Here is a 15963-nt window from a genome sequence, read left to right as displayed (position 1 = left end):
GAGTGACAGCTAACTGCCTGTCAGTCACGGAGCTGCCTTCATTATCCCCCGATTCCCTCAGGTTTGGATCGTGTCATTTCCTCAAAGGTAGGAGGAAATACTGCATGCCTAGGATGGTGCCTAATGTTTGTACATGCTGAATTTATTTGTGGAACCTATTTTAAATCAAATGAATGTCTCTGTGTTTGTGTTACCCTTCCAAAAATCTATAACCTGAAGGTCATTGCCAAAGTTTGAAAACTCACCTGAGAACTATAAATCAACATCCTGAGGAATCGGTGGGCCTCTGTGTTCTGTTTGTGAATTAGTTTGCAAAAATTCAATTTCTCCATCCTCTAGTACTATTTTCTTTATGAGAAAGAGGAGATTTAGTACAATAAAAGTAAAATGATGCTACAAGGAACAGTTCCTAATACATTTATATATTTATTTCTACATTTCTTAGAAGATGACTGGTTGTAAAGTTGAATACATTGCTTGCCATTAAGCTATTCATCATTTTCAATCAGGTAATCTGGAGACTATTTTCAACGGGGACCAGAAATTCTTCGTTTTGAATATTATTTCCTAAAGAATTATTTTCCAAAAGGATCAAGGGCAACAAAAACCTGAGAAGCAAGTAATGTGTTATAATTGCAAGGCCCAAAGGACTGAGCAGTTATTCTTGATAAGATTGCTTTACATAGGATCTGGCTCACAGCAGGAATGCAACCCTGCTTTACAGTCTATCTTGCTAAATGTGGAGAATGGAAATCTAAATATCTTCCACAGGGATCTTTAGAAATTCAAACATTCTTACATAGAGTATGCTTTAATTAGATAGCACAATTGATCATAAATGCTTCCTAAATTTTACAACTTAGAGGTTCTCAAAAATACAGCACCTTTTAAAATTGCAGAGGTGCCTCCTGCTTCCTGTGCTGGGTTAGGAGGCATCTTCTCCTTAGAGAAAATCTCAGATCTTTGCTAGTGGAGGACTTGCGAGGGAGCCTGCACCAGTCATTGGATTCTGAGGATCTTGATCTTGTTACTTCACTGAAGCAACCAAGGGGAATCAGCTGTGCCTTTTTGGTAACATGCAGGGAAGTCACAGGGAGGAGAAGCCTTTATCTTTTAGAGACAGTGGAGTGTACCCTCACAGGCACACTGCCACCCCTCATGGGTTCACAGGTGGGGGGATTCAGGGGCAGAACAAGTGCTGGATATTTGGGCCAAGAAGAAACAATGTTCGAAACTGTTCTGAACACAAAGTTCAGATAGTTCCCACTGAAATCTTAGTGGTTAGCTATGGTTGAATTTGGGAAAGAAAATAATTAAATATATTTAATCTGGTTGAATGTGATTAGTGAATTGTCACAAACTTTGGCAGAAGAAATGTTGCCAGTTGTTTGTAAAAAATTTTCACAAAATGTTATTTTTGGCAGTGTGTCCCATGTGTTCTGTTGAGGGCCACAACCAAGTCAAGATGGCGCCTGGCACTTTGCCAGAAGGAGTGGTTTGTGAAGCAATGCCAGCGAGCCATTAAGATGATGAGGATTCCTTATTGGTTGACTGCTGTATCTAGTTTATGTTAATTAAGTTAAGCTGTGTGTAATTAGTTAAGTACATATACCTCTGCTGTCCGGCAGAGAAGCGGCTCCTGCTACCTCCGGTGCCCGCTACTTTGAGTTCAGTTCCTGCTGAGTTCACTCGCAATAAAGTAGTTCCCGATTCAACCTTCAAGTTGCTTGTCACCTCTCGGTTATTTAACCCAGCCAGACTACGGTAGTGTTCAGTTATTTACCACCACAATACAAAACAGGACTACAATAATGTCAAACAGCAGTTTCTCATCTTGTGTTGTTATTACAAGATACAGACTATAGTGGGGTTTCTATTTGTTTTTATGCTAGTTCTCTCTCTCTCTCTCTCTCTCTCTCACACACACACACACACACACACACACACACAAATGGACTCAAATCCATTCTATTAAGAAAAAGTTGCTCTGTGAACAAGTTACTCTAATTAAATGAATAAATAAAAATCCAGAATGGGGGTGGAGCTAAAAATGTTACAATCATTTTTTACAATTTGTATAAACTCTTAGATTCTTAGGATCATGACTGCAACCCAAATATATGGTGCTGGTTACTATTATCTGGCAAAAATTTAACAAAAGTGATAGCAAAGCATTATCTTTCAGAAACTGCCAAAGGTCTGGGGAAGCAGCACAGCGGTGCAGAGCTGGTAGCCTGTGTGAGTCTGCAGTTCAATCCCTCACACTGCAAAACAAGTCAGAACAAAGACCTGCAATGAAGGTCTCTAATTTCATATTTTAAGGAAGTATTTATTGGGAATGCCATACTTGCTAAAATGAATGGAAGCGACGCACTCTGTTGTTATAACGTGGGTACTTCAGTTGTGCATAGGAAAACATTTCCATTATTTCACGAGACAGTCCTGCTGGAAATGAAAACAAAGGGCATCGGATCCTGTTTTTACTGTGCTAATTTACCGATTGGGACATATTAAGGAAGTAAATGAGACAGCTGTTTCTCATTGAATGGTCTGCCTTCGTTACCTGGTGATTCTGTTGCCGACGCGGTGTGTTTTAGTGGCGTGGTGATTGCCTTTTATGCAGTCTGGCTACACTAATGCACATCCTTCCATGCCAGCCCTTCTCGCCGGTGCTCTGAACAATCAGGCCCCTTGGACGACTTTCCTCGCTTTGATTAAGTGCCAAGTTTAAATGGATCATATGCTCAGCAGCACCTTAATGTTGGGCTCTCCCCCTACTCCTTAATTTTTATTTGTTACATATCACGGGAAACATCCATTCTGTCCCTGTATTCCTCTACACAATCAAACTGGAACAGAACCTCTAATTTAGCCTCATTTCAAAAAGCCCATTTGTGCTTTTAAGTCATGACTTTTAAGTCATGTAGGTAATCAGCCCTTGCTCTGTATTAGGGGACTGTAGCATTGTGTGGTGAGCAAGGGCAGCGTTAAGAGATTTCAGGATTCACATGGGCATGGAGCGCACTTTTCTGGGTGTCTGTCCTGTTTTGTGGGGAGAGTTTCAGGGCACCCAGTTCCATCCAGGGGAGACCAAGATGACCTTTAGTTATTCTATAATCCTGTTAGCCCTTCGGAGTGAAGTTAGAAGTGCTATGTAGAGAAATTTCAAGGCTTGTAGGTTCCAGTCTTCTCCCATTTAAAACCTGTCTCCCTAAGTGACTCCTGAAGGCTATGCCACTGGAGAATTTAAAAATATCTTCAAGGTGCCTGAGGATTCAGCAGCTTCTTTAGAAATACTTGATGGGTTCTAAGTATCTGTAAAATCAATAAATAAACTAGAACAAATGTAAGAGAAGTAAATTCCCACCAAGACTGGTTGTATTCAACCCAAGGTGGATAAAGCACAGAGGCTTCGAAAATATTTTGCTTTTTGGGGGGAAAGGCTCACGTGCAAAGTATCCAGGTTTTCAGGACTTAATCACCATGCCTGTATCAGCGTTTTCCTGATCACAGTGCAAAATATTTCTCGGATGACATTTGCTACTGTTGTAAGTACTGAGCGAATTTGCCAATTTCTAAGTACTTTTGGAACTGTGAGTTGTGTTTCGAAGCAAGCGAATGGCTGCTTGGCCCAAGCAGGAAATAATACTTCATTCTGGAAGATTCTATTACACTCAGGTTTGAGAAATATGGTTCGTTTCACTACTCAGATCTTCTCGGCAGCTGTTGTGAGTAATGGAGCACCATTTTTAATTGATGAAGCTCCTTTCTTCCAGAGCTGACTTCTCTTAAAGATTACATTCAGAGTGGGGGATGGGACCAGATGCAAGTACTTAAAGGTTAATAAAATAGGTACTTGCATTCCGTTTTTCTGTATGCTTAACAAAACACTGTTGAAATCCTGAGAACTGTTTGCTAATCTTGTTCCCAGAATGTGCTGTCCCCAACTGCTAAACTGCAGAATGTACTCCCTCACTCGGTTGCAGGCAAACTGCCCACTCGCCCTGACCCATCAATGAACTTCCCTCCCTGCCCTCTCCAAGAAAAGTATATAAGCTCTGCTTAAGCTGTTCCCAGGGCTCTATCTCTCTTTGCTCTAGTGAGCTCTGAGCCCCAGCATGCTGGTCTCCAAATAACCCTTTTTGCTGTTGCATGAGACAGTCTCTTGGTGGTCTCTTCCTCCAACGTTTTGCCGGTCCCCTACAGTACAACTCACAAAAAAACCTGAGGCCTTCCTAGAAGAGCAGAGTTTCAACTCACTGCCCCAGATGGAATTATTCAGTTTGTATTCTACACAATAATAGTAGTTTCCTCCCTCCCTCCTTCCTTCCTTCCTTCCTTCCTTCCTTCCTTCCTTCCTTCCTTCCTTCTTCAGAGATGCCTCATGAATGCCAGGCAAGCTCTCCATGGGTGAGCTACACCTCCAGACCCCAACAAACTAATAGCAGTTGAATCCAGGAAGGGACCTCCAAAGTCAGCTTACATTAAAAATGGATAGTATGGAAGAAGAGGGAGATAAATTCCTAAGCTTTTCCTGCAGAATGATATTATTTTCATACCTCTACTATAATTCGTATTTAATTGCCCAAGTGTCCAGTTATCTGTAAAAGATACATTAGAAGAATTAAAGATATTCCATGATATTTCAAGAAGTTTCTTGAAATTGTGATAGTAGGAGCAAATGTGACTCCATTTTGTTTTATGACTTCATCCTGTAAAAACAACCATACCAAGTAGAAGAGTCATGACTGGAGCAAGATGTTCTTTTCCTTTTGCTATAGAAACCTTTAAGAACACGGAACTACCTAATGGGGTATTGTTTCTGTAACTAGGGTAACGGGGCTCTGTTTCTGTAACTGGGGTGACTGGGCTACCTGTGATTGGTTAGGCTTCCCTCCACTTGACTGCACTGTCCCGCTTCTGTAACCTGGCTGGCTTGCATTGGCTAGACCCCCTGAACATCCCTTTTGCAGTTTTCAGGCTTATAAGGAGTGCCCTTGCAATTGTTCGGGGCTGATCAGGGGAACAGCTTTATGTTCTGGTCAGTCGCCACCGGTGTGCTTCAATAAAGGCTTGATTCGATTATACGTGAGTGGTCTGGAAGTCAGTTTATGAAACCCTGGGACAAAACTTTAACTATAACAAAATAATGGTAAACAAAATTTTTTGAGTAATTTGCAGTTTAAAAATCTGAAAATCAGTCATTTCTTTCAATAAATAATTTTTGGCCTTTATATTGAACATTGTACTAAATGCCAGAAACACCAACAGGACTTAGAAATGAACATTCTCAAGAAAGTGTAGTCCACTGAGGAATAAATCATAAATCAACTAATTACAACACTGCAGTGTGGTCGCTAATGAAAGACTATTGCAAAGTGCTTTAGAGCAGTGTCTTATTTAAACACATCATTAAATGCGTCTCAGTGGCTTGCTGAAATCACAGGACTTGTAAAATATAAAGGAACAGTCTGTGTGCCTAATAAATAAATCACACTTATATCAAAATACAATTTTTAAAGCTAATACATTTGAAAAGTTGAATATAGGAAACTTTTTCTAGATTGTTATTAGGTGCTCTAGTCATTTTCTGAATATCTACATCTCAATAATATAATTAATTTTAAATCAATATATTCTTAAGTTCTCAACATCAGGTTATATTTATTTTTGTAAGTATGTAAATGGGGACCATTTAAAATTATATGTAAGTATTTTTCCTTGCCTTGTATGAATATTTAAGGAAAATATAATTGATAAGTAAAACCAAACATGCACATGTCTTTTGCTTTGGTCTGTAAAGAAATCAGCAAAGGCACAGATAATCCATTGTGGGCCTCACTCCCCTGTTCTTGGTGTGCCCTGTCCCCACTGACATGTTCTGTGTAAACCGTAATTGTAACTTTATTATTTATCTTACCCAGATAAATTCATCCTGAAACCAAATTCCCTGGTATCTCTTGCACTTCAGATATTATCGTAGTTTGTTAGGAACAAAGCTCAGGGCAGTCTTAGCACAACTTATTAATTGGCCCATTAGGTTTCTGATACAGTCTGCTTTTATGAGGAGGAAGAAGGAAGGCACCAACACGGGGTGGGTATAATTGTGTCCTTTTTATTTCCTGTTCAAGAGTCACTGTCACCTGCTCTGCTCAAGTATGGGGAGACCCATCTCCATTCTAAGCCTAGAATCAGAATGACTAACATAAAAAAGACAGCATCAACTGTTGGCAAGGCTGGGAAACACCTGAAACACTCATACTTTGCCTTGTGCACAGGGTTAATAGGATCTCCTAGGACAAACTGGCAGCCTCATCCAAGGCTGAATGTATGCACACTTAGTAATCTAGACGTCCCGTTCCCAGGGATACGTTCAACAGACATGCCCAGAACGTTCCTAGAAGAACTCTTTATCATAGACAAGAACTGTACAGAACCCAACAGCCCATCTGCAATCCAACACATAAATGCATGTGCATTGTATGCAGTAGAACATCATGCAGTAGAACATCATTGCAGCTGCCTGCAAACACATAGATAATGATTATTGTTGAGCAGAAGAACCCAGATGCAAAAAGTTATATACTGCATGTTTCATAGATGTAGTGAGAAAACTGGGCAAAGGAAGCTGTCGCTGTCGTGTAAAAGTTGGGAGGGAAGCTACTGTAGGAGAGCTGTGTGAGGCAGTTACTAGAGGGGCCTCCAGGGACTGCCGGTTTGAGGTTATGTTTCAGTCTTTGACTTGGGTGCTGTTTGTGAAGCTTTGTTGAGCTACACTTCAGGTTTGTTCACTTTCCATATTTATTTTGTTTAATAGCTTTACAAAAATTACCTTCTTCAGCTGGGTGCGGTGGCGCACACCTGTCCTCCCAGCAGCCTGGGAGGCTGAGACAGGAGAATTTTGAGTTCAAAGCCATCCTCAGCAATGATGAGGTGCTAAGCAACTCAGTCAGACCCTGTCTCTAATAAAATACAAAATAGGGCTGGGGAAGTGTCTTAGTGGTTGAGTGCCCCTGAGTTCAATCCCTGGTACTAAAAAAAAAAAAAAATTACCTTTTTCAAATAGTTGAAAGTGGGAGGAAGGTGTGGTGGTATGTTTTGTTTTAACACCAGGCTGAGAACTGTTACTCTAGACAAGGAAATCTGTGCTGCTCAATGTTCCCCACCCAAACGTGACCTGAGACTAGTTGCTCCTCCGTACCCCTAGAAAGATATGAGAAAAACATCTCTTCCTCTTCGGTAACTCTGCTCAGAACTGGCTGGACTGCATCCACCCTTCCACATCGCCCTGGAGTTCATCTTTGGTTTATTTCTCTAAACAACAACATGTGCTTCCTACATACCTAGCCTGTGACCAACGCCACCTACATGGCATTCGGTAGAACATGGGCCTTAGTTGGGATCTTGGTAACTTCGCCCTCCAATAGGAACCCAGTCAGGGGAACTCAACAAGATCCAAAAATTTGTCCCTTCACACATTTCTCTAAACTTTTGAATTTGTGTGGGAAAGGATGTCCATTTTTATGTGTTTCACATTTCCCCCTATCAAAACTAAAAACATGTTTGCCTTTTAATTTAATATTTATCCTTGGTCACCCAGTGGGTGGCTGAAACCACATTATAAACTTAACAAAATCTGAGCTGATCAATACATAACAGTTTTGGTAGAAAATGCATCATAACCACGGATTGACACGTTCTTACCCTTTCCTTTTTAAATCTTTGTCATGGACTCATGGTGTCCAATACTGCAGATTTCCCCTCAGCTGACTGTAAGTGTTAGTTCTTTGATGCCTGAATTGGCACTATTTCCCACCATCAGTTCCTCTCTGGCTTGGACCTTGTCTTACTTAATACTACCCAAATATTTCTTCAAGTGCTCTAAGTTTATAAATTTGTATAAAGTACACCAGGATTACCTCACCTTTCTAATTCCCAAACACTGGAATCAACTACTTTCTTAAGAAAAATGTTCTCTTTTCATGAGGAATACTTTTAGAGATAAAAAAATGAGCTGCCCGGGCAAGCCTTAGATTGCTTTTCAGGTTCACCTGGTGTGCCTCCAGTTACTACAGTGATAGCATCAGAATTCTTTTTTTCTTTCTTACTCTCTATGATAAAACAAATTATTAATTTATTTCCTTTTCATGTATAACTGTTTTTTATTTCTCTGTAATTTTTGTACACACTGTCACATAATATATGGTAGTAATAAATTTCCCCCATGTCATACCACCCCAATTGCATTAAAACAGTTAAAATTGTTGGAAAATATTTCCACATGAGATTATATATACCAAAAATTACATTTTGAAAGTCTTTCTTAGAAAGTTGTCATAGAACAGTCTAAATGTGTTTTAATGTTTCTGATAAATATCTCAGAAAAAGTACAATTAAATTATGGTATATGCCAACCACTCTTCTATATTCATATTGGATGTAATGGGCTCCAATACTTATAATACTTGGGTTCCTCCTCAGAGGATTTTGTTCTCCTCATTAGAAGGAGAAATAATTCAGGGAGTTAAAGCCACTTTATTTTTTAGTGCAAGTGCTTAAAATTTGAAGTGAGTAAAATATGTTATACCTGCACTAAAATTGCACATTTTGGTGTAATTTGTATAATCTCTACAATGGAAAAACCATTAAAAAATATGAAAGAACTCGAAGATAATTTAACTTACTGATTTTTTTCTATTTCAATTTGTAAGGGAAATCTTAGAACTAGAAGTGTTAACTTCTCCAATTCTATTCTGTTATCCTGAAGATGTTTTAATTGGCATTTGGACTATTTGAGTATGTATAACTTGGAGTGTTGAACTCTGATGGAGCATTACTTCTCTAACAAGGAGGGCTAGAAGAACCTTTTAATGATGTTTGATCAACATTCATATTTAAAAACTGTACACCAAGACTCTTTTCACAAAGTGCTTGAGGTAACATGATATAAATAATAAGGAATGAAGCAATTGAGAAATGAATAATGTAACAAATAGTGTCGGGCATGAGGAAAGGAACATGAAAACCCTGGCATCGTTGAGCATTGCGATAAAACGGCTGTGATGGAATTTCCAACTTGGTAGGAGAGAAAAAAGAATATTTCTGGAAGTTTCTAAATCTAGACACCTATGAACCAATGACAATTCCATCCTTAAAAGAGGATTCCAATAACTGGTACAATTTAGGGAGAAAGTCTATCTTCTGTTTCATGTCTTGACTCTTTTCATTATTTTTAAGTTCAATAGGTCTTCGTTGCTAAAGCATGGTGGTCTTTGCTGCAGAATAAGGGTCCATAAAGTTTTCATAAAAACTTAAGCAGAGCCTTCATAGTGTTATAGTCTGAGGAAATAATCATGGAAAACTGGGCAAAACAGAACCAACAGGATTTCCATGCCCGATGTGTAAAAGTGCGTTTGCTGTTCCAAAGTGTGTAATTGCACACCTACGTGGTAGAGTTAAATTCCAGACTCAAATGAGATGCTCACTGCAACATCATCCAAATGGTCTTTTTTAGTTTCCAGCTCCAAACGGATAATCTTACGTCCTTTCATATGTTAAGGGGACACGGCTGACGTGGGCCATCATTACTACAGTGAAGTTCTGGGAAACGGAATCACTTGGTGCATCCCATACATCATGTGACAGCCATAATGGAAAGGAAGTCGCCAAAGCCTGTCATTTGCCATCCCATCAAAAGGACATTGAGAGTTCTTTAATTATATCGAGTAGGATGAAATCATGCTTTCCAGTTTGAAGACTAGCCTTTGTGTTTATAGAATCAGATTTTGAATTGCATTTCTAGCATTAGTATGGTTAATAAACGGTCTGACTGTGGGATTTATAATTAGGCAAAAGATACAGTAAGTCAATTTTACCTGCATTTCTTTAAGTTGTATGATCCATGTCTATGAAAATGGAAAAAATCTAACAAATCTCCCACTGAAGTATTCAAAAACACCATGTGAAAAACCTTACATAAAAGCAAGAATCATCTATCTTGTGGAAATAGATCCTTTTTTCCCTGTGGAGTAACTATGTTGTCATATTTGATTGGTGTTCAGGAATAGCTTATGAAGCCAATTAAATGCATCAATGAATTTTTTGGACAGGAATAAGATGCAGTCCATCATAAAGTGATGATTGATAGCCATTTTCACTTAATCATATGCAACTTTTAGAAATTAATCACAATTTGCACACATACAAGTGTACTGTAATATTTCATATTAAACTAAAAAAATTAAGTATGCTCTTTGATATTGTAATGTTATAGCAGTAATTTATTTATGTATAAGTTTAAAAAACATAATAAATGCATGATGTTATATCCAGGGGAAAGGTCATACTTTAATTAAATATAGGTCTACAATTCATGTCTAACAATCATGAAATTCTTACTTTTGAATTAATTTTATCATGCTTTAGGCATGTATTTGTCATTTTTGTATAAAAATTAACTTGTAATTACTGTGTTGTGATGGTAATGACATTCACAAAAGGATAAAAACAATTTACTATCACTTGCTGAATATTTGATATTTGAAATACAAATTCAGAAACATGCTCACACTAAAATTTTGTGCTCTCTGAAACGTTAAGTAATATTAATTGAAAATTATCACAATTTTAAAGGGAAATTTAGTACAGGCCTGCACATTTTAAAAAATAATTTTAAAATAAGCCATTTTGATTGTAAATAACAAAAAATATAAACCCAGAGTGATTTAATAAATTTAAAAGATCTTGACAATGCAAAAATCCTGACAATTCTCTAGAAAATGCAGAGGTGAGTCAGGTTTCAGGCTTGGTAGATCTGGATAATCAAGAACATCATTAGCACCTGTTTTGCCAAGGCCAGAGTGTGGGCCAACACCAATAGTGTATGAGCCAAACATGCAATGTTACATTTACCAAAGCCACAATACATGCAAAATGCAAGGGGTGGAATTAATGTTATTATCATATTTCAATTGAACATTTTCAAAGTATTATCAATACCATGTGTAAACAGCATAAAAGTGACTTATGAGATGCCGGATCTTCAAGCCTGGTGTGTGCATCACGTGTACAGTACATTTTAGTTTGGACTTAGGTGCTCAACAGCCACTGGCCAGTGGGTAGTGTGCTGGGCAGCATGGCTCTGGTGTGAGCTTCACCACAGTTTGGCCATGCTTGTGGGAATACGTTGACCACCAGCCACAGAAGGAGCTATCTGCTTTCTGGTTAAGCCTGGTGGGTGACAAGGAGTGTGTCTGAGTGCATCTGAGAATCTGCAATGCAAGTCACCTATCTATCCCTGAATCAGAGTCTCTGATCAAGCAAACAGGACGTACCAATTAAGACCTCCAGTGTGGCTGCTCCTGGAATCCAGAGACTGTCCATTTCTTCAAAAGCTTGCAGTTTCCAAGTCTTCAGGTATATGGCGGCTACTCAAATGAGAATCTGGATTCCCATGGGTCAGGAGCAAAGTGTGGATCACACAGGGGAGATGTTGGGGTGGGGCGTAAATAGCAAGCTTGTACTTTAAGTCATCTAGAACCTGTTTTGATGTGTTATTAAGAACAGAATTATTTCCTTGAAATGATTTAATGAAGTACATCTCAGTTTTTTATCTTTGAACAGCTAACTTCTAAGATAATTTCCTTAGGAAGCTGCATGAAGCCTTAGAAATTTCCAGATATCTCTGGATTTCAAAAAATTTTCAGACACTGACAGAAGAGCTCCCTCTTCACAACACCCACTTGTTCTGTAGTCTCTGTATTTTCTACAATCTGTCTACGTTTCCCAATAGTAACTAAGATACTTTATTCACTGTGAGTCTACTATAATAGATCTACTACATCATTCCTTCTGATTTCTTATTTTTCCTGGGTTAATACAATATTTCAGGTGTGAATAATAAGCTAATCAATTCTGGAAAAAAATTCTTTTTCTTTAATGAAATCTCCTTTTTCTCAGAAAATATATTTATTCTAATGCTTTTTATTTTTTTTAAGGTAAGTACCAAGTCAAAGTGGTCATCTGAATTAAATGATAATTTTTCTTTGATTAATTTTCTTTTGACAGCAGAAACTTCACAGTTTTAGAAATTTACTTTCCAATTCATTTTCTGCAGAAAACAGGTGATATAATAATTTCAATCATTCATGTGTAAAATTTAATTAAAAGGAACATTTTTAGCTATTCCTCTGTGATGCCATTTTAAATGCACTTTTATGCTTAGATTCTCAATCTCTAGCTGAGACAATTATTTGTAGAACATAAAAATGTCTGTGCAATTACAGTAGTAATGGAGTACTTTTCATAAATTTTATCCACTATGGTTTTGCCTTCTAGGCACAATCATGTACTTAGGTGCTCAATAAATCATGTACAAATTATGACATCTGTAACACTTATTTCTGACCACAAACAATCTATGAACATTAATGATAAACTAGAGCTGGTTTATTTCAAGCCATGGATACTTTTGCAATAAAAGTGTCTGTGAACCAGAGTCAAAAGGTGATGTTCAAAACCAGGGGATGATTTTCTTCAGAATCCAGGAAATGTCACAGGAGAAAACATTGATTGGTCAAGCTTACTGACTAAGGCCTTCCTTTGGAAAAACAACAAACAAACTAACAACAACAAAAAAAAAAAACAAAACAAACCAAAAAAAACCAAGCAAACTTATTTTATAACTCTAAAGAAAGTCCTCTTTTACTTAAGAGAACAAATTAAGTCAAGGAAAACTCTTTTCAGGCAGTGTCTTCTTCAAAAGCTGAAGGGGCTAGCACATGATTGGTTAGAATGTGGAAATAGTCAATGCTATTTTCAGTGGCTACTGAGGTCATTGGCAGGTATTGCCCAGACATTGGTGTAGACCATAATATTTCTGACCAAAGTCCATCTGTCTTCCAGTAAGCAGAGTAATCAATGAAGAGTTCACAGCTAAGTTACGAAATGCCCTGGCCATGACATTCGGTCCTAGAGTCGCCATAATACCCCACTTTTGTGTCCATTGAAAGACAAGGAGATGAGGAACACAGGTTATTCAGAGTAAATTTCTGGGTGAATTAGGAAGAGAAGACAAGACGGAGCTCTATGAGACTTGACTGGATACTATGGAATGGCCAAAATCACCAAATCACCACTCATAGGTAGTGGAGGCCTCTCGTGCCACCCGACTTCCAGACCTGTCCTCACATCAACCAAGGCGCATCTAGACCTACCACGAGGGACCACCCTTTCTTTGTCATGTTATCAACCCTTGCTATTTCCTGAAGTTGCTACAGGTTATTTTCAGCTGCAATCATTCTGGACTTCTAAGTGCTTATAAAACAGGGTTTGTTTTTTTTTTTTGGTGAGGAATTGTCATTATTTTCAACTTAACTTTGCACAACACTTTAATCAGCTTTATATCCTTTCTATTATCTTACCTATTTGTGAATTTCTTTGACTCTTTTGACCTGTTCTTTGAAGAATACATATTTTCATTATTTCCTTTACATAAAGAGAAGTGCAAAACTTCTTTTTTCTTCATTTTCCACCTTGTTACTTTTTAGTGTCTATAAGTGGACACCATGCTGAGTCTTCTCTGCTGTCTTTTGTTCATGAATGGGCCAGTTCTTTCTAGACTGACATCTTTCCTGAAGGTGGGAAAGGGGGCAGAATGAGGGGCAGGAGATGGTTTTGAATGGAATATGTCATCTCCAGACTCTGACAAAACTTCATCTGGATAGAAAAGATTCCAGAGAAACTGGGACAGTGTGTGGTTAGGATTCATCTTAAATCCCCCGAAGGCCCATGCACTGAAGGTTTGGTCCCCAGGGAAGGTGGCAGGACCCTTAGAAGTAGGGCTAGTGGGAGGCCCTGTTCACTGGTGGCGAGCCCTCCAAGGGCTGACGGGATGGTCCCTTGATGATCCTTCTTCTGTCTCCTGGTCACGAGGTGAGCAGGTTTGCTCTGTGACATGCTTTCCTCCTGTGTGCTACCCCACACAGGCCCACAGCAAGGGGCCCATGATCCTGGAGAAGAACCTCCAAGCTATGGGCCAAGATGAAGCTTGCCTCTCATCGATCATCTCAGGAGCTTGTTATTGCAACAGAAAGCTGACTAACAGTGTGTTAGCCATTTATCCTGTACCCCTGCCATCTCACCTGGCCTGCCTGCCATCTCACCTGAGCTACCTGCCATCTCACCTGAGCTACCTGCCATCTCACCTGGGTCTTCCTGCCATGCCACCTGGCCCTACCATCCATCCTACCTGGCCTGCCTGCCATACCTGGACCTACCTATCATCCCTCCCTGGCCTACCTGCCATCACATCTGGCACGCCACATTTCACCTACAGGGAGGTAGAGGCTCTCTCACTTCTTGAATAGAGAGCACAAGGACACTCAATGCTTGGCATGGACATTCTGATAATGTTCTCTTGATTGCAGTGTTGACATGCATGCCAGAGAATCTGTACCCTGTGCACAGGCTGCAGAGGTGGGTTTTAGTTTTTTATCTCCTCCACTAAATTGTAACAAAATTTATTTAGTAGATATTCCTAATAGTCTAAGAATTAAAGTTCAGTGGCTGATTTTTATCAGAGAGAGAAACTTCTTTGTTTGAACGTCATTTCTTCATTTTGGTTGGTTTCAGGTCAGGCCAAGAATCTAATGGAGGACTTTTAGCAGAGGAATGATGGAGAATTGGGCTTGACAAAGAACACTTGGCTGCCGTGAAGGGTGAATTGGAGCAGGTAGGAGGCCAGGAAGAAGGCAGGGGCTGGGGTTGGGCTGAACCAGCAGCTGCAGATGGCCAGCCGAACTGGAGCTGAGAGACTCTTGGCCAATAAGGGACCAGGCAGTGAACTTAACTGTGAGCTCCTTGGGGGCAGGGAGGGGTCTTAATCATCTCAAGATCCCCAGAGCCTGGCCCAGGCCTGGCAGTCAGGTGGCACTTAATGCTAGTTAAACAGAACTGAGGCCATTGTTGGGTAAGAAAGAACCTCAGATGGCAAGCTGGGGTGAAAGGGAGCTTGATGAGAAGAACTTCGCAAAGCAAGGAAAGGCAGAGAGTTCTGTGCTGAGGACTAACTTTAGCATAAAGGGTGGGATTTAGTGGAAAACATCAGTCGATGTAATTTATGGAGAACTGGGAATACTTTTTGTTCCATTAGGCGCAGGGTCTCTGGTCTAATGCCTAAGTCCTTGGTCCACTTGTAGTTGAGTTTTCTCCAGTGAATGTTTTGGGCGCCTTTGTCTGGTATGAGATGACTGTATTTATGTGGGTTTGTCTCTGTGTCTTCTGTTTTGTACCATTGGTCTTCATGTCTGTTTTGGTGCCAATACCATGTTTTATACATTTTTGTACTATAGTTCTGTACTATATTTGAAAGTCTGAAGTTATGATGCTTCCTGCTTCACTTTTTTTTTTTTTGCTAAGGATTGCTTTGGGTATTCTAGTTCTCTTATTTTTCCAAATGAATTTTAAGACCGCTTTTTTTTTATTTCTATGGAGACTGTCATTGGGATTTTAATAGTAATTGCATTAAATATGTATAGTGTTTTTGGTAGTGTGGCTATTTTGACAATGTTAATTCTGTTTATCCAAGAACATGGGAGATCTTTCTAGTTTCTAAGTTCTTCTTCAATTTCCTTCCTTATTGCTCTGGTGTGTGTGTCTGTGTGTGTATGTGTGTGTGTGTGACTGAGGATTGAACCCAGGGCTTCATGCATGCTAGGCACACACTGTACCACTGAGTCACATCCCCAACTCTTGTTCTTTTGTTAGATTGATTCCCAAGTTTTTTTCTTTTTTTTTGAGGCTATTGTGAATGGGGTAGTTTCCCTGATATCTCTTTCAGTAGATTCATCAGTGATGTATAGGAATGCAGTTGATTTATGGGTGTTAATTTTATATCCTTTTACTTTGCTGAGCTTGTTAATGAGTTCTAGAAGTTTTCTGGTGGAAGTTTTTACGTATTCTAAA

At 39.2% G+C, this 15963-nt stretch overlaps 1 protein-coding gene and 1 long non-coding RNA gene across 2 annotated transcripts in view; one reads left to right on the top strand and one right to left on the bottom strand.

The window, feature by feature from the left end:
* Nucleotides 1-15963, bottom strand: part of Dok6 (docking protein 6) — a 372278-nt gene that overhangs the window by 48724 nt on the left and 307591 nt on the right. The gene's annotated exons all lie outside the window — the stretch shown is intronic.
* The window catches only part of LOC131424325 (uncharacterized), a 73668-nt gene that overhangs the window by 25589 nt on the left and 32116 nt on the right, over nt 1-15963 (top strand). Inside the window, exon 2 of the long non-coding RNA XR_009227108.1 lies at nt 14632-14731. This is a non-coding gene — a long non-coding RNA (uncharacterized LOC131424325). The remainder of the gene's footprint in view (nt 1-14631; nt 14732-15963) is intronic.

The sequence above is a fragment of the Marmota monax genome, unplaced genomic scaffold, assembly GCF_021218885.2.
Source record: "Marmota monax isolate L192 unplaced genomic scaffold, Marmota_monax_Labrador192_F-V1.1 WCK01_AAM20220418_F8-fsc00060, whole genome shotgun sequence".
In the NCBI taxonomy this organism is placed as follows: Eukaryota; Metazoa; Chordata; class Mammalia; order Rodentia; family Sciuridae; genus Marmota; species Marmota monax.
This window is presented reverse-complemented; position numbering and strand designations above follow the sequence as displayed.